At 41.7% G+C, this 23,866-nt stretch overlaps 1 protein-coding gene across 5 annotated transcripts in view; it reads right to left on the bottom strand.

Annotated features, from left to right (window-relative positions):
• CALD1 (caldesmon 1) overlaps positions 1 to 23,866 on the bottom strand; it is a 231,725-nt gene that overhangs the window by 198,799 nt on the left and 9,060 nt on the right. The window contains exon 1 of one of the 5 annotated variants that reach the window (XM_068972840.1): positions 7,725 to 7,836. The exons of 1 other annotated variant lie outside the window; for it this stretch is intronic. The gene's annotated coding sequence lies outside the window, so the exon portion shown is untranslated. Of the gene's footprint in view, positions 1 to 7,724; positions 7,837 to 23,866 lie in introns of those variants that run through there. 3 more of the 5 variants (XM_068972839.1, XM_068972844.1, XM_068972843.1) reach the window with 3 other exon arrangements.

The following is a 23,866-nucleotide window of genomic DNA, read 5'->3' as shown; positions in this document are numbered from 1 at the left end:
AACTGTTCCTGAGTCAGGGTGTTTTAGCAGAATCACAGGGAGTTTTCATAAACTGGACCCCGTTCTAACCCTACTGTTATCAGAATCTCTGTAGAGGGTCTCAGGGATGTTTTCAGAAAACCCTACAGTTGACTCTGATTAAGATCTCCTGGATTATAGGCAAATTGGGCTACACTGTACAATCCAAATCCATAAACTGTTAAAATGGGAGGGACATTTTCTTATGCTACCAGGAGAAGCAGTCTGGTGTACTGAAAGATTAACAGCGTGGGACTTAGGACATGTGTGTTCTGGAACCACCTTTGCCACTAATTAACTGGGTGACCTTGGTCGAGTCACTTGGTTTGTTCTTTCATTCAGCAGATATTTACTGGACTTCTGTGATGTGCCAGGCATTAGGAATATAATGGAAAAAAAAAAAGATGTTTCCTGCCATTATGAATCTTACTGACAAGAATCAAAGAACCTACAAATATGTGTGTAATTTTACTTGGTGTGGCTAAGCTTTAATTTCTCATCTAGAAAATGAAGAGTAGATTACTGGTTCATTTTTTTTTTTAAAGAATTTCTTCTTAAGACCCCAAATTTCTTGCCCCACCCTTCCCACACACAATATAATTACATGTTTTAGGTCCACTGATTGAGAAAACACAATACCAAAAGCTACTATGAACTCAATAACTGTTTACAATAAATTAACACTTTTGTCTTCATAATGCACGTATATAATTAGAAAAATAGTAGCACATATTGTTTACTCAGCTTGTCAAAATCATTCACTGCATGTATGGACTTATTTACCTCTTGCAGTAACTTAGTGGCCTCCCAGGGGTCCAAGGTACAGAGGTTAGGAAACTACAGACTATGTTAATCTTATGAAATACGTGGTACTTGAGCAGCAATGGCTCTTTTCTTATACAACAGACATCACTATCAATGACGGCATTTAATTGCCCAAAGGAAGTTTAGCGTCAGCCTCAGAATCCTTCTCCACAGAGTATTTCAGATGGTCTCTACCAACTGTTTAAAGTTGGCCAACAGATGAAAAATTATTCTCATCCCCTGGGCTAAATGACTCCTAAGGCCTTGCCCAGCTTTTAAAAATCCATGAATCATTTATATTTAGTTCTGCCGTCTTGTGGGGCTCCCCATGTAGTGCTAGTGGTAAAGAACCCACCTGCCAACGCAGGAGACATAAGAGATTCAGTCCCTGGGTTGAGAAGATCCCCTTGAGGAGGGCATAGCAACTCACTCCAGTATTCTTGCCTGGAGAATCCCATGGACAGAGGCGCCTGGCGAGCTATGGTCCACGGGGTTGCAAAGAGGTGGGCATGACTGAACTGACTTAGCATGCACTGTTGTCTTGCAAACATTACCAAAAACTGAAACGTTTACTAAGAGTATATTAGCTTTTATGCATTTAACTTACTAAGTACTGTGATTTACACTGAGATGTATTGATCTGTGTGTGTGAAAGTCGCTCAGTCTTGTCTGACTCTTTGTGACTCCATGGACTATATAGTCCATGCGATTCTCCAGGCCAGAATACTGGAGTGGATAACCTTTCCCTTTTCCAGGGGATCTTCCCAACCCAGGGATTGAACCCAGGTTTCCCACATTGCAGGAGGACTCTTTACCAGCTGAGCCACAAGGGAAGCCCAAGAATAATGGAATGGGTAGCCTATCCCTTCTCCAGCAGATCTTCCCAACCCAGGAATCGAACCAGGATCTCCTGCATTGCTGGTGGATTCTTTACCAGCTGAGACAGGGAAGGCCTAAGAGATGTACTGATAGTTATTTTTATTTATTAACATTACTAAGTCATTGCATATTTAATTTTAAAGATTGCCTTATTTTGTGGGGAGCCATATCACACAAATGACTCATATGAAAATACTCATGTTTTCTTTGGAATCTTTCTAAAATGGATAAATCTTATCTTTTCAATTATCAATGGTACAAGCTTCCAGGCCAATTGCTTTAAGATTGGTTCATCAGACCATGCTGAAGTGATCACTAGGAAATGTATGACTCTGACAGTGGGTGTTTGATTCTCTCTAAATTCTGTCACATAAAAATTCAAATGATATTCATTGACAGCTGTTGGACATTTCAGCTAATTTGCTTTCCATGCCTAACTTTCTCTTCTAACTAAAAAATTGCCCACTGGGCTGTATTTTTCCCCAGGGGTGACGACTGCAGCCAGACACACTGGTAATTCATCCATAGGCATGCAAGTAACCCTTGATTTTCCTAAGGGATTTGCCAAAAACAATAGTTATTAGCTGAACCAATCACATTTTCTCCCTCAGAATTTAACCAGGAAGTGCAGAAAAAATTTCCCAGTCCACAGGTCAACAAAAAGCAGCACTCATATGTGCTGCAGCTGAGTTATGTTAATGGGAGCACATGGACCTCTGCTGGGTTGCTTTGACCCACCTTGACTGCAGGCCCATTCTCCTTGGACTCTGGTCCCATCTTGGCTTCTGTCCTTGGGTTTCCTTGAAATTCCATCCCTTTATTATTCCACATGTATCTTATCATTCTGTCCCTTTACTCAAGCTACTGAAGCTTATTAACATAAGGGTCTACTTGTTCCAAGCAGTGTGCCAAGAGTTCTCACATATGTTATTGTACCTGTCTGTACACTGCCTTGCTAAGCAAGCTCTTGGTTTTTAACCTCTGTCTGACTTCTGATTTTGGCTGTTTTTCTTTTACTTATCTGGCTGTAATTCACATGTTAGCCCATTGGTATATTTTACATCTGTGTGGCTTAGACCCTCCTGACTCCAGCGGACTGAAGGTCCTGGGTACTTCTGGCCCTAGGGTCTCTGGTGGGGGTGGGGGACTCACCCTGGTCCTGCCTCTCTTTAGCACACAGGTGAAATCTCCCCAGTTCCCCAGCTTGAGCCAAGAGGGAATGTTGCATGTGAGGGTAAAAGAAACTACCTACCTATTCCTACTTAATATATCACCCTCCTAGTGAGATGACTTCCTTACAGTTAAGTGCTTTCATCTATATATTTTCAAAACCATGTTAGAAGCCTCAGGAAATTATTAAAAAGTAATTTATCTTCAAGTTAGCCATCCGTGGTACACATACATTTTTTTAAAGAAAGGTCATGTTCTAAAATGAGCGCTTAGTAAGAACACCCAATTCTCCTAAAATATTCCCCCAAATATTCATTTTCTTTCAACCATTCTTATCAATCCTTTCACTAAGCTCTCAGCATACACTTAAGAGCTTAACAGCAGCCTTTCCTGAATTCTTCAGCCCCTCAGTTCTCCACAGAAAACTGCTTTTCTAGAGATGATGTTTTCTTTGAAATGGAGGCATATGAGGTAATCTCCTATATATGCATATATTTACACCATCCTGTCCTCCTTCCAGAGAATCTGGGAAACTAGGAAGGACACCTCCTCATGTGTTCTGCTGCCATTCACTCTTGTCTCCAGGGAGAACCAACACTTTATCCCACTCCCCACCCCAACCTCCACCGGCTCAAGGGTTTCTCACAAGTCAGTCAGAAAAGTGGGTTCTCAGTGGACCTTGAGGGGTTAGAGTTTTTATCAGTTTCTCAAAGGCTTCCATGAGAAAACAACAACAGCAGCACAAGGAAGGACGGCTGACGGGGCAGCCCCGTCACCCCTTCCTCACCGCTACCCCGTGACCCCTGCCTTTTCCCCTCTGCTCACAACACTCATCCACCAGCAGCCAGCCTGTGAGCCGCAGAGTGGCTCTTTACACAGAAACTGCTCTGCGTCTGCTCTCACCCTTCTCCCTTGAGCTAAAAATGTGAGGAGGCTTTCCCTATCTCGAGCATATCTAGGCTTGATCGTCTGCTATTGTCTGGGCCTCACCCTACAGCCCAGCCACTGTAAACTGTCTGTGTTGGATCAGGAAAGCCCCCTTGTTTGGCCTGGGGATGGAAGAACTAGAGAAACTGGTAGAGGCAGAGGCCTGGGGTAGGAAGTGAGGGATGCCACGCAGGGTCCGTCACAGGGGACCCAGCTGGGGGTGCTGAAGACTGAAGCGAGCCGAGATGAGAGGCCAGGTGCACGGCTCGCTCTGGTCTCAGTACCAACAGGAACCACAGCCAGGCGCTCTCGATTACCTCAGCCTCCTCACAAGACCCAGGCCTGACATGCTGGGATTCGTTCTGCGCTTTTGGCTGGGGGCAGAGAAACTGCCTCACTTACCAAGGCCTTTCTGTTGTCAGCACCTTGTCACTGGTCTTCTACTCAACAGGATCTTCAGATTTCCTGGTTCCTGGATATGGCCTCACACCACTGATGACCCATCTTATTCGATTCCTGAAACTTTTGTCGTCCTGGTCTCTGATTATGCAAGCCAAAGTTTAGTCAACACTGGGGTGGACCAGTATTCCCTAAACTCTGGGTTCTGGGTTTTAGAAAGAACCAGGATCTAGCAGATATCACTCTAAGGTGTTCAAATATGAGGAAGAATTGAGCAGATAATTAGGGAAAATAGATAAGAAGGGGAGATACCAGCCAAAATGAGCATAATGTCCAAAGGACTCAAATTGAAGGCAGTGGAGCGTACAGCCTATAGAGAAGAAGGGGAAACAGCTTCATCTCATTCACACATCTTAACTACTGTGGGAGGTAGGAGAAGCATTAGAAGGCCCATTCCACAGATGAGGTCAAAGATTGATGACTGTCCTCAAAGTTCTGGGCTTTTTAAATAGGAGAACCAGTACTCAGACTGACTCTCAGGAGTGAAGCCAGAGCTACAAGTATCTCTTTAAATTAACCAACTACTCCAATCCTATGGGCACTTCTCCAATATCAAACTTGAATTAACTTGATGGATGAAGGCCTTTCAGTAAGGAGAAAATGTTTCTATTTTGGGGCCCTGGGAGAATTTACCCAGAAAATTCTTTTTTAAAGTCTAAAAATTCTTTGGCAGCATCTTTCTAACCTCCTCCTTAGTCCTACCATGCTATTTGCATACCACCCCGTCAGCATTTTCCCTGGTTCCCCCCCCCCACCCCCCCGCCCCATGGCCTCACCCTACCACATTTCCAAGACATGTGACAGGCTGCAGGCAGATGGGGAACCTGCCAGTCCCTCCTCATGCCCATGCACAGGTCATTTTTTGGTCTTACTAAAGAATGACTAACCAGGAACCATCCTACCATGAAATGACAAAGGGAGATAACTACGTGTGTTCCTAAGAAAACGTCTACTAAGGTACATTTTGAGGGCTTCTCCAGGGGGCTCAGTGGTAAAGAATCCCTCCTGCCAATGCAGGAGCCTCAGGGGACCTGGGTTTGATCCCTGGGTTGGGAAGATCCACTGGAGAAGGAAATGGCAACCCACTCCAGTACTCTTGCCTGGGAAATCCCATAGACAGAGGAGCCTGGTGGCCTACAGTCCATGGGGTCGCAGAGTAGGACACGACTGAGTGAGCAGGCACAAGGGTATACTGTACTCATCAGAACAGAAAATGTGGCCAGGTACAGAACCACTCTGTACCATCTGCCCCAGAGCAGATCCTCAGGCCTGTCACAAGAGCCAATTAGAACTGCTAATGGCCTCACTGTCAGGGAATACTTATATGCATCTCATTTAAATCCTTTAAACTTCAGTTTGAACCTTTTCTTCAGTGTAAGAAGTGTGTGTTTATTTAAAGCAGTCTTTTGATCTGAATTATTTAAATTGTACATTCTGCTGGTTTTGAACAATGAAAACAACCCAGCATGTCACCTATGGATCAATTTATTGTATGTTCCTCCTGTGTGCTGAGATCACTTTTCATTAGTGACTTTTTAGTCCACCTTTTTGCCATTGTATTTCTTTTTATTAAATGATTTTAATCAAACAAAAATTTTTGCACTGTGGTTTCATTGTGCTCCTTTGCTTTACTATTTGGGGAGATGAGTGCTAGCTAATATTCAACAAAAGTAGCAGAAAGAGTGGCCTGAAGTCCTACCTAAAGTATAGTGCCCAAATCCCCTTGCTCCATCGCTACGTAGAGTAGAACACTTGAAGCATTATTTTGAGAAAGTATTTTTGTGGTTTTTTGGGGGGTGGGGAGCACAAGAGGAAGGCAGGAGAGAGTGGTGGTAGCAAAGTTTGAACTGTCAGGGATTCAGAGATGTTGGTTTCAAAATGGAATTTATCCTCAAATCCCAAGATTATAGATTTCCTCCCAAACTTACATTCCCTACATGGTTTAGAGAGCAATTGAGAAAGAAACTGCTCTCCATATTTTGATTGACATTAAAAACACTGTGAAAAGAGTTTGGAACTTGATCTCTTCGAGGGAATGACAATAATCAAACTATAGCTTTGCCTGCAGCATTTCTTTCACACTTACTCAGAACTGTTCCAGGAAGAGAAACTCACAGGGAATTCTGTTCTCATATATCACTTCTAGAAGGAGAGGGAAGCATTCTCAAGAAAATTATCCTCAAAATTTTAAATACGAAGATAGAAGATTATTTAATGAATCTCAACACAAAACCACCTCTATTCATGGAATAAAATAAAATCGAGTCAGTCATTTGGAACTGGAAACCTTTAATATCCAGGTTTATTTTTGAAAACAATGCTCAGATTTGCCTTTCTTGCCCCATAGCACCTAGTCTTCGCTTAAGTTCTTGACATCCACATCTGGTTTTGCCAAACACATTAGAAGGATTTCACTATTCCAGCTCACAAGTCCATTTGCATAGTCTGATTAACAGATGGGATCCATGCATACCAAGTACTTTGTTCTCACTCTTTTTTTTTTTTTTTGACCATGTATTGCCACTAAAATTTCCCTACCCTTTACAATCATCTCTTTCTAAAAGGAGTTCCAGGCTACTACCAGCTAGCTGCCTTGTACTACTGTTTAAGATGCCCCAATATGTCTGACTATCTTGAAATGAAAGCCTGCTCCCTCCCTTCCCAGAACAAACTTGCAACCTACACCTTTTTCAAATTCTCCAGTGACACTCAGGCATGCTTTCAAACAGAAAATAGGATTTCTTGAGAAATAGTTTGGTCAGATGTGAAATGTGATTTCTAAAAACACACCCACTAGCACATGCATTCTCTCATTATTAGGTTTTATAGGAAACAGATCACGGGAGGCATCTTCTGTCTGGGCAAATAGCAGATCAGCTACATTAACCCAGCCCATGCTAAATGACAGTGCTCTTCTTCCCCCCACCCCCGACCTTATCTCCTTGCAGCTCTAGAAGTCAAGTCTTAAACACTGATAGCGGAATAAAATGTAAATACGTTTGATTAAAAATGGTCACTTTTGGCTTCTTATCCACCTAGAAAGTTATTGTTGCTTTTAAAGCAAAACCTCTTTAAATTTCTGATAATAAAAGATGCAGGAGAGACGGCTGGCATGAGCAAACAGGCACTGCATGGCTATTGACACTGGTCTATGGCAATCGGGTATAATCCCCAGGGCACTCCTGAACAAAAGGCTATCTTATCAAAGTTGCCAGTGGTCCCTGAATATAAGTCTCTCTATAATCTCTCCTCTCATCCTGACTCTAAGAACAAAACTTCAAATCTCATCCTGTTTGTCTTCCAGGAACATCTGCAGGGCAGCAAATCCCAATCCCGAGCATTTGCGTGGTTTATTGACTTTTATAATCTCGCATCTCCAGCTACCTTGCCCAGGAATGCTGACTGAAACCCAGAGAAAGCCCCCACGCTCTCTGGAGGAGATTAAAAGAAAGCCCTCTGTGCCTTACCTCGTAGGGTGAACTTCTTCCCGGGGACTAAGTCGGAAAGGAAGGACTGATTTCTTTAAGCAGGAGCACAGCAAGAGGGCAGGCAGGCAGGCAGCCTAATACACACTGCTCTATTCAATAAAACTCCAGACCGCCCTTCCTTGGCCCCTCCCAGAAGTCCATGCTAAGTGAACACATATCCCCTATGTTTACAGTCGGCATCGGTGGTATGCATTGTCCTGTAGTTTTTCTAATAGGCAGCCAATGACGACACCCCAGCCGAGGTGGATGCAGCCTGCCTGTGGAGATGCCTGTCATTCCCTAGGCATGCTCAGGAAATCACTCATCAGAAAAAACCAAGACCTAAAAAGCTCTGAAACTGCGTGCAGGCTGCCAAAACCAGCCTGCTACATGCCCTTTTTTGGTTATCCTTAGCAGGGCCTCTGGAAGTGAATCCATTGTCAGGAACAATCATAAGAAATGTTAATCTTGGAGAAAGAGGCTGTCTTGTAGAACACAAATGGAGCTTTAAAAAGAAAGCACGGTCCATGAAACTTAAACTTAACAGTCTGTACGTTTACTGGGGTGGGGGCTGGGAAAAGCTTTTTAATGGAAAGAGTTTTGATAGCCTATTTCTTTTAAAAGGAGTTGTACATACAAAATGGAATTTAATTGTGTATGCAATTTTAAAGCCTGAAATGGCTAGGACCCAGGTCCAACGTACAGGCTAAAATTTAAACTGAAAGAGGACCAGCCTCCTAAAATATGTGCTATAAAAACAACTAATCAAAAAAAAAAAGGCAAGTCTTTTTTTTAGTAGAATAAGTATGCTGCCAGAAATTCATCCAGGCAGGGTCCTATAGACTTGGCTATCCTCTTTGGTTTTCCACACCTCCTTTCTCTCTCCTTCCCTCTCCCCTCTGTTTACTCCGATATGGCGACAGAGATATTGCTGGAAACTGCACAATAGAGAGGGTGTGAAGGGACCTAGCACCTGCTTTGGAGCTGCTGTAGATGGATGCATATGCCCAGAGATGACGCTGACATCCTGGCGTCTTCTTGAAAGTACTCCAAACTGCTCTTCCTTGGTAGGATGTGTGCTGGGAGAGCGTCAGAATTAGGAGATGCTGAATTGCAATTAACTAGCCTGTGTCTATATATATCCTGTGGTCTTGTACATCTCAATACAGAATTTATTCAGTCAATCAGTACTCAATTTAGTAACAAGAGATTGTGAGCCAGGTGCTGGGGCTAGGTGCTACATTTCTGCCTCATTCATTATTGCTCTGTGTTTGGAGACTGTTCCATTACTGACCAGAAGGAGTTAAAATATTTTCCCTGGCTAATTACAAGCCCAGAAGCATGGTCTTCAAAAATCTTAGGTATAACTTGTATAAGCCTTTTTCCTATTTAGGAAGATCCGAATTAGAAATGAGTTCTACTTAGGAGAAAGTCCCTGCCCATTTTGCCTCCCTCAGAAGACTAGAGAAGTGACTGAGCCCCATCGGTGGCTTCCTTCCTCAGTTCCAAAGCACTAAGTTACCCAGTGGCATCTCTGTCAACCTACACTCACCTTTTTAGGGGAAAGGCTACTCTGTCCCCTCTTTCCAACTGCTACTGCAGCACAGCCTAAAAAAAAAACAATCTACAGCAAAGGCTGCCAGGCGGAGGGAGAGGTGAGCTCCAGGCATCCCAAGTTGAAACCCAGAATGCACTTTCCCAGGGAAGTAGAATAAATAACGGCTTGTGGGAATAGGACAGTCACTGCTGCATTTCAAGTACGCTGTGGCTCAACCAGGCATTTGTGGAACACCACTGTTTATAAAAGTTGTTCCTATGGGAAAATGCTCTCTGATCCCAATGAAATGATTTGGAAATAAACTTTGGGAACATAACCAGTTTGGGCTGCTGGGGACAGGTTGTAAAGATAGACTAACACTCCGCAGTCTGGTAAACTGCTGAGCTTGAACACTTGGTGGGGCAGGCATCCCTGAGCTCTGAAAACATCTCGGCTGTGAAGTTTATGTGAAGATAGGACCTGTGTCCAGAGAGACTTGGTGCCTGTGATCTCCAGGCAGTATGACTGTAACTCAGTGAGGCCTGTTTCGATGTGCTGCTTTCCATGGCCACCGCTGATTATATCCTAAGCAGCATTCTCCCTGCTTGTTTGAGTAATACCCTTTGGTTGAGCAGGATCAGGGCATAATTTACCATCTATGAATAAAATAAGTACCAGCTTTCCAGAGGAAAGAAAATTTGTGCTACAAATGGGGAAAGTATTATCAGCAGGAAACATGGAAAGGACATGCATTTTGCATGGTTTTTAGGAGATAAATGGCTAAATATTTTTGGATTATGTCTTTAGAAAAGAGACGTATGTTTCCCTAGATAAATTCTGAGTCCAGGGTTTTGTAGATGAACGATCATTCAGCCTATTTTGTGTATTTGAAAATAGACTTATTGTGCAGGAACTACGTAGTTGGAAGAATAATTTAACAAATTTCATGTAATATACACCAGGACATAGAAAAATTCTTTTTTCATTGTCCTTTTACTTTTAAAAAAGTAAACAGGAATAAAAAAAGAAAGGGAATAAAAAGAAAGAAAAGAGATATATGTTGCCAATCTCTGTCATGGGATAATAATATTCACTTTTTCCAGAAGTCATTTGTAAATGACACTAAAAATACAGGATTTACGTAGGAAACTTCTGTGGAATATATTTCCCACTTGGATCATCCCAGATAAAGAACAGCTTGCCTAGCATAGGCTGCATCTACCTGATCAAACCATAACAACTCTAAAAAGACATTTGGAAACACCTGGATGATTCATTGTATTCTTTCATTTCCAACTGAGTATTTGCAAGCCTGCAGTGGTGAGCAGTTCTATTTTGCTAGTGCGTCAATTTGGGAAAAGTAAAAGCAAGCCATACTTTTCTCATTCAAAATGAAAATCAATTCATTGAGTTCCATGAAAAATATACATTCTTCCAACTTAAAATATCTACTTTATTGAATTGAACAGATACTTCAGACATTTTAAAAGGCAGTAAAACAACCTGTCTCCCCCACACACATACCTGCTTTTACTCAAATTAAGTATATCCAGAAACTCAAGTTTATAAACAATAAAATCAGATTGGTAGAATATTAATATCAAAATTGGACAATAAAAATGGTAAATAAAAAAGAAAAGAAAGAAATAAAAAGAAAAGAAAATTAGACTAAATGTACTTATGAACCTAGATGAAAAAATTAGCATATTGACTCTAACAGTGCAGAAAAGGGCCAATTCTGTGATGGTCAAAATCTGAAAATCTATTGATATATTATACACTATTAGCAGTTTAAAAGTTTATAAAAATAGAAAAAAAGAAAGTGAATGCTCATCTCAATAGATAAAAAATAATGTTTGGTAGGACTGATTGGAAGGACTGATACTGAAGCTGAAACTACAATATTTTGGTCACCTGATATGAAGAACTGACTCATTGGAAAAGACCCTGATCTAGGAAAGATTGAAGATGGGAGGAGAAGGGGATGACAGAGGATGAGGTGGTTGGATGGCATCACCAACTCGATGGACATGAGTTTGAGCAAGCTCCAGGAGTTGGCGATGGACTGGGAAGCCTGGCATGCTGCAGTCCAAGGGGTCACAAAGGGTCAGACATGACTGAGCAACTGAACTAAAACTGAAACTGAATGCTTGGTAAAATTAGTAATCACTTATAGGAAAAAGAAAAATCTCTTGAAAAACTAGCACCAGAATCTTTGTAAACATAAGAGATATTTACCAGAAATATAGAGCAAACATTACAATTAATGATGAAATTTAAAAGTATTCCCATTATAATCAATGAAAAGACAAGAATGACTATTATCTCTTCTGCAATTAAAAAATGGATTGGAAGTTCTAGCCAAGACAAAGAAATAGAAAAAAGAAATAGGAGCTATTGAAATTAGAAAGAAAAACATGCTATCTGTTATGATATGATTTATTTATTTGCTACTTATGATATGATTATCTATGTAGAAAGAGAATCATCAAATATATTAGAACTACTAAAAGAGGTTAGCAAGATTATTGGAATCAAGTTCAGTATGCAAAAATTCAGAGTTTCTGTAACCAGCCATTTTTAATTTTAAAATATAGTGGAAAAATATGTCATTATTAGCAATAAAAGTATGCATTACCTGGGAAATAAATGTAATAAAATATGTGCAAGAAAATAACAAAATGCTTATGTCCTGGATTTCAGGACATAAAAGGTCTGCCTGAATGGTGAAATATATCACTTTTATAAAATGGCAAACCTCAAAATTATAAACATGTACATTCTTCTCATATTAACCTATGCATTTACTATTACAACTAAAATCCCTAAATGATCTATTTTATAGAATTTGACAAAATAATCCTAAAAGTAATATGGAAAAGTAAAGATCTAAAGAAAAGCATCAATATATTTATAGAACAATTCTAGTTCAAATAAGACCAATAGATTAATAGGATAAAGTAGAAAGCTTAGAAACAGTCCCAAGTATTTATGAAAACATTTAAAATAGTAGTGAAGGCATTAGAGATTAGGGAGAAAATGGTGTATTTTTCATGGTAAGGTTACAACCAATTATATGAAAATAATACAGTTAGATTCAGAATTTCCATCCACAGCAATGGCAACCCACTCCAGTACTCTTGCCTGGAGAATCCCATGGAGGGAGGAGCCTGGTAGGCTACAGTCCACGGGGTCGCAAAGAGTCGGACTGAGCGACAAAGTACTACTGCTACTACCACCACCCACAGCAAAAGAATACAAACTACATGAAAAACAAAACTTGAAAATGATTAGGAAAAATTGTAGGAGAATATATTTAAGATAGAGGATGGCAGAATTCTTAAATCATAAAAAGCAGAACATACAAAAGAAAAGACTAAAAAAAAAATTGAGGATACGGTTAAACTCAGCAGATTAAATGCACATCCCTCATTTATTTCTGCTCCTTCCCCAAATCTCATCAAAATGATAACAAAGAGATAAAAAATCATAAATAAATCCTACAGGGCAAAGAGTACTGGAAAAGAGTCAACACAGGTCGACGTGAGCCAAATTCTGAAATATGGAAAGTGGACGGGTGGTTAGTAATTGACTTACCAGAGCTGAGAAACTGAAGTCTGGCCCTGTGGAGCAGAAGGCTGATGGACAAGAAAGAAGCTAATTCTAGCCTCAGAACCAGGAAAAACTCAGGATGTGGAAGCTGGGGAATCTCTGAGGTGGGAGATGGAGCAGAAAACAGGTTAGGCTGAAAATCCAAGTAAGGAACAGTTAGAAGCCTAGATACTCCTCTGCCCCCACCAACCCAGATGCCCACCCCTCACCCAACCAGATAGACACGAAGTTCATTTTCTGAAGAGAAGTGCTGACCTCAGAATGTCAGGCAAAGCCGAGGACAGAAAAGATGCCATGTGCTAAAAACGGACTTTGAAATGAATGTCTGCTCGAGGAACACTGAGCCTGTACTCCACAGAAAGGAAACTGGGGGATCCCACTCCAGAGAAACTGGCAGACCCCTGGAAAAAGGATCTGGAGGCACAAAATGTGAGGGACCCCAGAAACGTCTGTCTTATCACCCCAAACCCTTTCGTGAACTTTTGTGAATTGAAAGGAACTTTCAATCACCTGTTTAGCATCTCACTCTTAAATATGAACATCGAGTTAAGGAAAAGCTCTGAAAGAAAGATTAAAACAACAGCAAAAAGGAAACTCAGAGGAAAAGGAGGAGGGTGAGAAATGGAAGAAAACTTCCTGAAAGCTATAATTACCATATAACTTCAGGAAAACAATAATTACCATTCTCAGAGAGATGAGAGAAGATACTGTAGCCATGAGACAAGAGAAATACTCTGTAAAAAGGTATTTGCAGGGAACAGGAGAGAACTATTGTAAATGAAAAATACTAGCAGTCCATGGAGTCGCTACGAGTCAGACACAACTGAGCGACTTCACTTTCACTTTTCGCTTTCATGCATTGGAGAAGGAAATGGCAGCCCACTCCAGTGTTCTTGCCTGGAGAATCCCAGGGACGGGGGAGCCTGGTGGGCAGCAGTCTATGGGGTCGCACAGAGTCGGACATGACTGAAGCGACTTAGCAGCAGCAGCAGCAGGACAGAAATTCATAAAAATTCAATTCAAGAAGTGGAGGATAAAGTTTAGAAAAATTTTCCAGAAAAGTAGAAGAAAAAGACAAGATGGGAAAAATAAGAGAAAAGAACTTTAGAGAATCAACCAAATAGGCAACATCTGAGTACTCCAGAAAATTGTGGGAAGGAAATTACGAAAGAAATAATAAATTGAAATTTCCTCAAACTAAAAGGCAGAAGTTTCCTGATTCAGAGGGCCCACTGGTCATCCAGTAAAACGAATGAAAACATATTGTATTCTGAAGTCATCAAGTTCTTGAAGTCATATATTTTAAAGGGAGAAAAAAGTAGGAGCTAAAACTAGAAACCAAGAAGCTTCAAAGACAAGGATCAGAAAACGGGATGCAAACCCACGACAGAGGTAAAAAGTGGTCCCATGATGATGGTGAAAGAAAATTCCAGGACAACAGCTGGTCCAGAAACCAATCAGTAGAGACTGGAGGAGAGGACTCCAGGGAAGATATTTTAGAAAAAGGCAAGTAGATAGATTACCTGATATGTTCTTGGGAAAAGGATATATGATAGGTATGTAGAAAATAAGTAAGTATAAGATTGAGGTCATTATAGTTTCAGGAAAAATTACATATTTGTATGAGAAAGGAAAAGTGGCTATTGTACACTACACAGGTCAACTGTGAGAAAAATTTACAGCTGTAATTGTGTAAACATTACATGTTGAGTTTGCCAAAACAGTGATGATGTAATTAGATTCAGAGGAGAATGAGCAAGAACATGTTAGTAGGATGATGCTAGATAAGAGCGCTAAATCTGCATTTTGTTTAGCAGGAAATTGGTAATAACTGCCTACTCTTGAAATTTTAATAAATAGTAGAATTAGTATATTAGTATATGAAAGCAATTACCAACTCCCCCTACAATAGTTCATTCATTCACAGAACAAATGTTTATTGAGTCTCACCCACATGCCAGGGCCTGTTCTAGGCGTTCACTGTGAACAAAACACATTTCGATGAAGGGAGACAGATAAACGCATTAGCTAATACATAAATATATAATATCAGGCAGGGGAAAGTGCTGTACAGAAAAAATGAGAACGTGCAGAGGAAGAGAGGAAATCAGAAAGTTCTCTTTGGAAAAGTTCTTCAATAGAGAAGTGGATTAAAAAAAATGAAGGAGTAAGCAGTGAGATTACATGAAGGAAGGGCATTCCTGGCTGCAAGCATAGCAGGTACACACTGAGGGAATAACAGAGATTCCAGAGTAATTGGGAGAAGTGACCACCAATGGCTCAGATCATGCACAACCTTATGGCCACGGCAAGGACTTCTGGTTTTGCTCCAAGTCAGAGGGAAAGGCACTGGAAGATGCTGAGCAGAGAGAAAAGGGTCACTCTGGCAGCGTGCACACACACTTGTGCAGAATAGGCGGCTTGAGGCGAGGGGAGAAGCTGGAGGGTGCTGTTGCCTCACCTAGGCATGAGGTGCTCCTGGGACTAGGGCCATTGTGCTCAGGGGACTGAGAAAGCACTGAATTTTGGACACATCTGGATGGTTTGAATGAGAGCTGTGAGAAAAAGAGGAATCAAGGATATCTCCTTTCAGGGTCCGGATAACTGAGTGGGAGTGTTATTTCATGAAACGGGGACCCCTGAGGGAGGTATAGATTTCAAGGAGGGGTGGGAATCATACTAGACATATGTTAAGCATATTAAGATGATAAGAGGCATCCAAGTAGAAGCACAGATAGGTCCCGGGATGAACAAATCTGGTGTTAAGAGGGGAGGATGAGGCTGGAGATGCACCTTTGAGAGTTGTTTACTTATAGATAGTATTTTTAAACCAGGAATAAGTTACCTGGAAAAAAAAAAATGATGCAGGCAGTGAAGAGTAGAGGTGTGGGAACTGACACCCCATTTAGAGCCCAGAAAAGGAGGCTGAGAAGGAGTCACTGAGAGTCATTGCCTGGAGGAAGGATCAGTTACAGGAGTGGGTGAGGTAGATGACGACTGCCTTTTATTGAAAGCTGCATGTATTCTTTGACTTCAAGAATAATGTGGTTTGCAATAGATTGGATTCTTACAGCCAAATATTCACTTCCTCTGTGACTGGGATTAAATGCTCATGTCCTCTGCCTTGTATTGCCACGGTGCTCTTCCTAGGAGGTCTTGACCTGGGTTTTGCTGTGAGTCATGGGATATGGTTGAAAGTGACGATGTGCCCATCCCAAGTGGAGGCTTTAAGAGGCATCACATTCTGCTTTTACTCTGGAGTGTCTGCTCTTTGCTGTGGTAACAGGCACTGTGGAATTGAATGGGGTCTTCCCATGCCCTGCAAAGATATATTCATCCAGAATCTGTCAAAGTGATGTTGTTTGAAAATGGGGTCTTTGCAGATGTATTAATAATTAAGAATTTCAAGATGAAATCATACAAGATTATCTGTGTTGTGCTTAGTTGCTAAGTTGTGTTGGACTCTTTTTGACCCCCCTGGACTGTAGCCTGGATGGATTATCTAGGTAGGCCCTATATCCAATGATAAGTGTCCTTGTAAGAAAAGGACAGGGACCTTCCTGATGGTCCAGTGGTTAAGAATCCACCATCCAATGTAGGAGACACGGGTTCGATCCCTGGTCTGAAACTAAGTTTCCCCACATGCCAGTGAACCTAGCCAGGAGCAGCAGAGTTGCTACTGACCAAGGAGGAAGAAATAAATGTTTGTCATAAGCCACTGAGATTTTGAAATATTTTTTAACCAAGAAAAAGCTAAGTAATATTTATTTCTATAAAGTAAAAATTAAGCTAAAGAAATTTAAACTAAAGAAAATTTAGTTACTTCAAGATTTCAAGATGTAAAAACGTCTGTGCAACAAAAGCTGTCATATACAAAGTAAGAAGACAAGCCAAGAGAAGATGTGCCAGGTATAAAACAAAAGATTAGAATCTAGAATATCAAAAAATGCCTGAAAATCAACTGTGGTAGGTATGGGAGGGAAAGAGAGAAAGACACAAAGACACATACAGAGAGAAAAACCCAGTGGAAAATGGGAATAGGATATTACAACCCACACATGAAAAAAATCCAAAGGCCAAAACCCACGAAATGATGCTCAAACTCATTAGTAACCAGAAAATGCATGATGAAACCTTGATACCAGTTCATAACCAGCAAATTGGTAAAGAAAAAGACATCTGATTTTGAAAAACTAAATATTGCTGGTAATGTGTAAACTGGTACATTCACTTTGCAGTGATTTGGCAACATCCAGTGATGTTCCATATATGCATTTCTTACTTAGCAATTCCATTTTTAGGTATATCTTCTTGGGAAACTCCCACATTCTTCAGCAAGGAGACATGTAAAAGACAGCTGTTTGGAATATCATCTGTAATTGCAATATCATTGCAAAATTTCCAACAGCCATCAGTGAGGGAGAGGCTATATAAACTAAAGTATAGGATGGAATACTATATAGCAGCCAAAAGAGATGGATGATTGATTCTATTCCTATGAATTATATAAATACCTCTGATGGTAGAACCACACCAAATTCAACATGCTACTGCTAAGTCACTTCAGTTGTGATCGATCCTCTGTGACCTCATAGACTGGAGCCTGCCAGGCTCCTCTGTCTATGGGATTCTCCAGGCACGAATACCAAAGGGATCTCCATGGGATTTTTCCAAGCAAGGGATTGAACCTACATCTCTTACATCTCCTGCATTGGTAGGCAGACTCTTTACCACTAGACCACCTGGGAAGCCCCAAAGTTCAACATAGTGGTTTCCCATGAGAGGGAGAGAGAATGGTACTGACCACAAAATCAAGGAACTTCAAATTTTTCTGCAATATATAAAAGAAGATCTTAGGCAATGATGACAGAATTATTACATTTGTTAATTCTGCAGAGCATGTACACAGGTTTTATTCTATCCTTAAACTTTTTTTTTTTTTTTTAAGAAACTGCTATACAGATGAGAACTCTCTCCAGAGCACTAGTATGTGGTCACCTATAGGACACTGGGAAAACCCATTGCCCTCCTTTGTCCCCAGACCAGTGGTGTTCCCCACTCAGGGCCAGCCTGACTAGCAGGAGAGGGGATCTGCCCTGAATGGGAAGTCCTCAACCTAGTCACACCTTTGTAGTAAAGCTTTGACACCCTGGAAACAGTAGTTACCCTTAAGGGCTAACACCTTAAGCCATAGCCTATGTTTTATGAATAGGGTAGGGTTGAAGGGAGAGCCTGCACTTATGGGGCAAAGAAGAAGGAAGGAGGGGCTGGTCTCCCAAGGCACCAGGTAGAAGTAGGACATGGTTACATGGGATAAGGGTGAGAACTTGACAAATAGAAAGGGAGTGAGATCGGAGAAGATCCAGTGTGGAGGGAAGAAGGGCCATCTGAGACAAGTTATTGTTCTCCACGCCTACCCAACAGGACTAAACAATTCCCTCGGTGTCCAGCAAGAAAGCTCTGTCTCCCTATTTCTTATGGCTCCATGCTTTCCACTCTTCCCTCACTCTTTCTGTTGGATTTGCTTTCCCCCTCAGAGAAAGCAAAAAGGTTTCATTCACAAGAAATTCCTCTAGTCGCTCAGAGCTGTAAACAGGATTCTTCTCAGATAGTTTCGTTTATTCATTCATTCATTCAACCAAGCTCTGAACATCTGTTACCTGAAAGGCTTAGTGTTAGGCTATGTGCCTTTTGTAATCTTGTAAAAACACTGCACCTGCCTTTAGAGGATCACTGTTCTAACGGGGAAGCTCAGACAAGTGCACGAGCTGGACTCCCAGATGGCAAATGCTAACAGAGACCTCCTTACTCTGCACGTGTCAACCCAGCTGTAGGTGTTCCCTCTCCCTGTCCCATGTTTAGGGAAGGCTGGCTGAAATCCAACCAACACCATGTGGTGAGACCTAGTCTCAACTTTATTTTTTACCAGAAAATATATCTTCTCTCATTTCAGGGAAAAAAAAAGTCAGTCTCATAATTGGCTTTGCATTGCAGGCATACTTGTGAGGGGTGCAAATAAGAAAACATTTAAAATATTTGATCTATTTTGGGTGAGGTTTTGTAGCTTTGGCCTGGCAGAATGTCATCTAAGAGGCAGTGATTTCTCTTGGGGTGGGGGGAAGACTATTTTTAAGATCCAACAAAAGAGAAAACATATTTTCAAAGATAGTGAAGTCTGGTAATACATGGGGAAGGATGGCTGTCTGGAACAAGCAAACTAGCCATGTACTTAGACACATCTAACCACTGATCAAGCTGTGCTGGGGCTGATCACATGAAGTCAGCAAGAAAGCACGTGTGCGACCTGAGATGTCTTTGCTGTCCAGCAGCTCCTCACCTCACCGCCCTCGTGCATGCCTCGCTCTGCACTGGTCAGTGCCCTCTGTCCCAAGCATGTCCGAGGCTTGGGGGCAAATCACCTTGCGTCTTGTTTCTATGAGCTTCCCTCCTCTCTTTCAATGTCAAATTTCTCCAAACGATGCATTTGTGCTGCAGTCTCCCCTCCCCCAGTTCTTCTATGACCTCTCTCCTTCTTGGCCCTGGACATTCTACCTTCTGTCCCCTCCTCTCCCGCTTCTGAGCAGTCCGGTCTGTGGCCCTGGAGGGCTGACCCCTGTGCAGTCCTCCCCCGGCCCCCACACTCTCTTGGCTCTGCCTTTGGTGGCTCCTGCCACTGGTGTCCCGGCTGTTGTCTTACCTCTCTGGCCTCTCTGATTTTCCCATTTGCTCTTTCTTTTCCCACAATGTGGACATCCCTCCTATGCCCAGGTCTGAGCTCTCTCATTTTTGAGAAATCACTGCAGATGGTGACTGCAGCCATGAAATTAAAAGATGCTTACTCCTTGGAAGAAAAGTTATGACCAACCTAGATAGCATATTCAAAAGCAGAGACATTACTTTGCCAACAAAGGTCCATCTAGTCAAGGCTATAGTTTTTCCAGTGGTCATGTATGGATGTGAGAGTTGGACTGTGAAGAAAGCTGAGTGCCGAAGAACTGATGCTTTTGAACTGTGGTGCTGGAGAAGACTCTTGAGAGTCCCTTGGACTGCAAGGAGATTCAATCAGTCCATCCTAAAGGAGATCAGCCCTGGGTGTTCATTGGAAGGAATGATGCTAAAGCTGAAACTCCAGTACTTTGGCCACCTCATGCGAAAATTTGACTTATTGGAAAAGACCCTGATGCTGGGAAGGATTGGGGGCAGGAGGAAAAGGGGACGACAGAGGATGAGATGGCTGGATGGCATCACCGACTCAATGGACGTGAGTTTGAGTGAACTCTGGGAGATGGTGATGGACAGGGAGGCCTGGCGTGCTGCGATTCATGGGGTCACAAAGAGTCAGACATGACTGAGTGAACGAACTGAACTGAGCTGAACTGAGCTCTCTCAGAGAATAATAATATCTGTTTCACAGGGCAGATGTAAGAATTAATTGGTTATGAAGATAAAATGGCTATGAAGTTGCTTTGTGATCTAAACGCTCATTTATTTATTCATAGGACAAACATTTATGAAGTACTTTCCCCATACCAAAACTTTTCTTGGTCCTATATAAGGCCCTGTATGGCTCCTTCCCATAAAGGGGCTTGCCTTTTAAATAAATATACATATTTAGCCCTGAGCTTTAGGTTTTATCATGAATTTCCTTGCTCAGAAATCTTCAATATCATCTTACCATCAAAACAATAAAGTCAAAACTTGACTTGGCATTTTACAGTGATTTTCATAATCACCCTCTTTCTTAAATCACCCTCTTTCTGGCTCCTCCAGTGATTCTGACACAAATCACTCGCCCTCCCATTCTGATGATGCACCTGCTGCCTCAGGGACTTCAGTCACTTGGCTCCTCCTCCTTCATACTTCCTGAGCCCCAGATCCACCTGAAAACCATCACTAAAATCTCAGCCCTCAGTTAACAGCCCTCCTTAAATGAATTACGAACCTGATGTCAAACCGACTCATTTTCTATTTATCCATTACTGACTTGATTATTTCATTTGGATTTTTACATCCTAGATTAATTAACTAATGATGGCTTAATCAGTTATTTCATTAATGGTTAATTAATTGATAATGAAAGCCATAAAGAAAGCTGAGTGCCAAAGAACTGATGCTTTTGAACTGTGGTGTTGGAAAAGACTTTTGAGAGTCCCTTGGACTGCAAGGAGATCAAACTGGCCCATCCTAAAGGAAATCAATCCTGAATATTCATTGGAAGGATGATGCTGGATGCTGAAGCGGAAACACCAATACTTTGGCCACCTGATGCACAGAACTAACTCATCGGAAAATCCCCTGATGCAGGGAAAGATTGAAGGCAGGAGGAGAAAGGGATGAGAGGGTGTGAGATGGTTGGATGGCATTACTGACTCGATGGACATGAGTTTGAGTGAAGTTTGGGAGTTGGTGATGGACAGGAAAGCCTGACATGCTGCAGTCCACGGGGTCGCAAAGAGTCGGACATGACTGAGGGACTGAACGGAGCTGAATTGATAATGAAAAAATATTTCTTGGTTGTCTGCTATGCATTGTTAACACCATCAGGTCCTAGTGACGCAGTGGTAAACAAGGCACAGAACTTTTAAAAACAGGGGCCAGGGACTTCCCTGGTGAACCAGCTAGTGCAAGAGACACAGTTTCAGTCCCCGGTCTGGGAAGACCCCACATGCCTCATGGCAATATAGCCCATGCACCACAGCTACTGAAACCGGCCTGCCTTAGAGCCTGTGCTCCACAACAAGAGAAATCGCTGCAATGAGAAGCCCTCACACCACAACTAGAGAGTAGCCCCTCTCCCAGCAACAAAGACACAGGGCAGTCAAAAATAAATAAATAAAATGAGCAAAAAAAAAATTTTAATGAAAAAAATAGAAACAGGGATCATACTTAAAATTTGGGGCCATATATTATGCTTACTTATGTCCCCCCAACACTGCTTTGGGGGACCAGAATTGGGAAATACAAACAAATGAAATAGTAAAATCTTGACAAAAACTATTTATTTTCAACTGTATGCAAACCTAGGACCAAAACTGAGAGTTCAAGTCAGTGCTTGGGGACTGGTGAGTGTGACTGGGTCTAGGCCAGGAACCCTGGAGTCTTGCTGTTGCAATCCTAATTAAGAGGAGCAGGTGGCTGGGGGAGGTGAACTCCCACACACATATGGATACCAGGCATACCTCAAACAGAACTATCCATGTATAGACTTTTGGGGATATCGGGTTCTCGTGGCTCTTCTGGAAGGCAGGGAAGTAAGAGCCATGATAAAAATAACAGACAAGTGGGTATGCCTAGTGTTGCCTTAGAAACTAGAGTGCTAACTTATTATCTAAAAGTTAAAATATATCCTGAGATAGAAAATTGAGGGGGCCATTTGAATCAAGTCTCCTTTCCAACAGGCAGCTTAGGATGCCGAGGGAGGTATTAGGGAAAGTTCTGACCCAAAGCCCAAGAGGCTAGCCAGTTTGGAGGGATGATTTCACTTCTTCAGTGGTGACTGACTAAAATGCCAGTCTTTAAGGAACATTTCTGTTGGAAGAATAGGACTCCATTGCTGAGAGAACTTCTCCTAAAACAGTGCTGGGGGAATATTGGCATTTTCTTCTGTCCAAAGCTCTAAAACACCAGACTTCTCTTTGCCTATCCTACTATTTACATTGAATTCTTTCAACTTACATATCTCAAATTTATGTATTATTTGCAATGGACTATCTTCACATAATCTACAGGAATCTATATTCCAAGAAATTATCTCCAGAGAAGGACTATCTCTATATCTGTTCTCTGTTGAGTGGACAGTTTCTGGGAAGTTTTCATTTAAGTCAATTATTCATAATCTGTCCATATCTCTTTCTCTATATGCACACACAGTCACAAGCAAATACTCATCCCTGTATCCCAAAACATAGTGTAATACCTAACACAGAATGTTGTGGAATGAATGAATGAATTTCAGAGAAGCTGGGCTGGATGAATCGCAAACTGGAATCAAGATTGCTGGGAGAAATATCAATAACATCAGATATGCAGATGACACTACCCTTACGGCAGAAAGTGAAGAGCTAAAGAGCCTCTTGATGAAAGTGAAAGAGGAGAGTGAAAAAGTTGGCTTAAAGCTCAACATTCAGAAAACGAAAATCATGGCTTCTGGTCCCATCACTTCATGGCAAATAGATGGGGAAACAGTGGAAACAGTGGCAAACTTTATTTTTTGGGACTCCAAAATCATTGCAGATGGTGACTGCAGCCATGAAATTAAAAGACGCTTACTCCTTGGAAGGAAAGTTATGACCAACCTAGACAGCTTATTAAAAAGCAGAGACATTATTTTGCCAACAAAGATCCTTCTAGTCAAAGCTATGGTTTTTCCAGAAGTCATGTATGGATATAAGAGTTGGACTATAAAGAAATTTGAGCACCAAAGAATTGATGCTTTTGAACTGTGGTGTTGGAGAAGACTTGAGAGTCACTTGGACTGCAAGGAGATCAAACCAGTCCATCCTAAAGAAGATCAACCCTGAATATTCAATGGAAGGACTGATGCTGAAGCTGAAGCTACAATACTTTGACCATCGCACACGAAGAACTGACTCATTGGAAAAGACCCTGAGGTGGAGAAAGATTGAAGGCAGGAGGAGAAGGGGATGACAGAGGATGAGATGGTTGGATGGCATCACTGATTTGATGGACATGAGTTTAGGAAAGCTTTGGGAGTTGGTGATGGACAGGGAAGCCTGGCAGGCTGCAGTCCATGGGGTCGCAAAGAGTTGGACACGACTGAGTGACGGAACTGAACCGAATATCATTCCCAAGTTTGGGGATTCTTCTTACTTTGGAAATAGTTAGCTAGGAGAACTTTCAGCAACTCTTTCAAGCCAGCACTCTTAACACTCTTGTCTTCCATAGAAGAAAATCATTGCTAGGGAGTGGTCAAGTTCAAGGACACTGATTGGGCTAGTTTTCTAGGCGTTAGGAGCCTTAGAGTAGATCTCCT

This window comes from Capricornis sumatraensis, chromosome 5, assembly GCF_032405125.1.
Source record: "Capricornis sumatraensis isolate serow.1 chromosome 5, serow.2, whole genome shotgun sequence".
NCBI lineage: Eukaryota > Metazoa > Chordata > Mammalia > Artiodactyla > Bovidae > Capricornis > Capricornis sumatraensis.
Note: the sequence above shows the minus strand (reverse complement) of the source record. Positions and strands in the feature narration are given on the sequence as shown.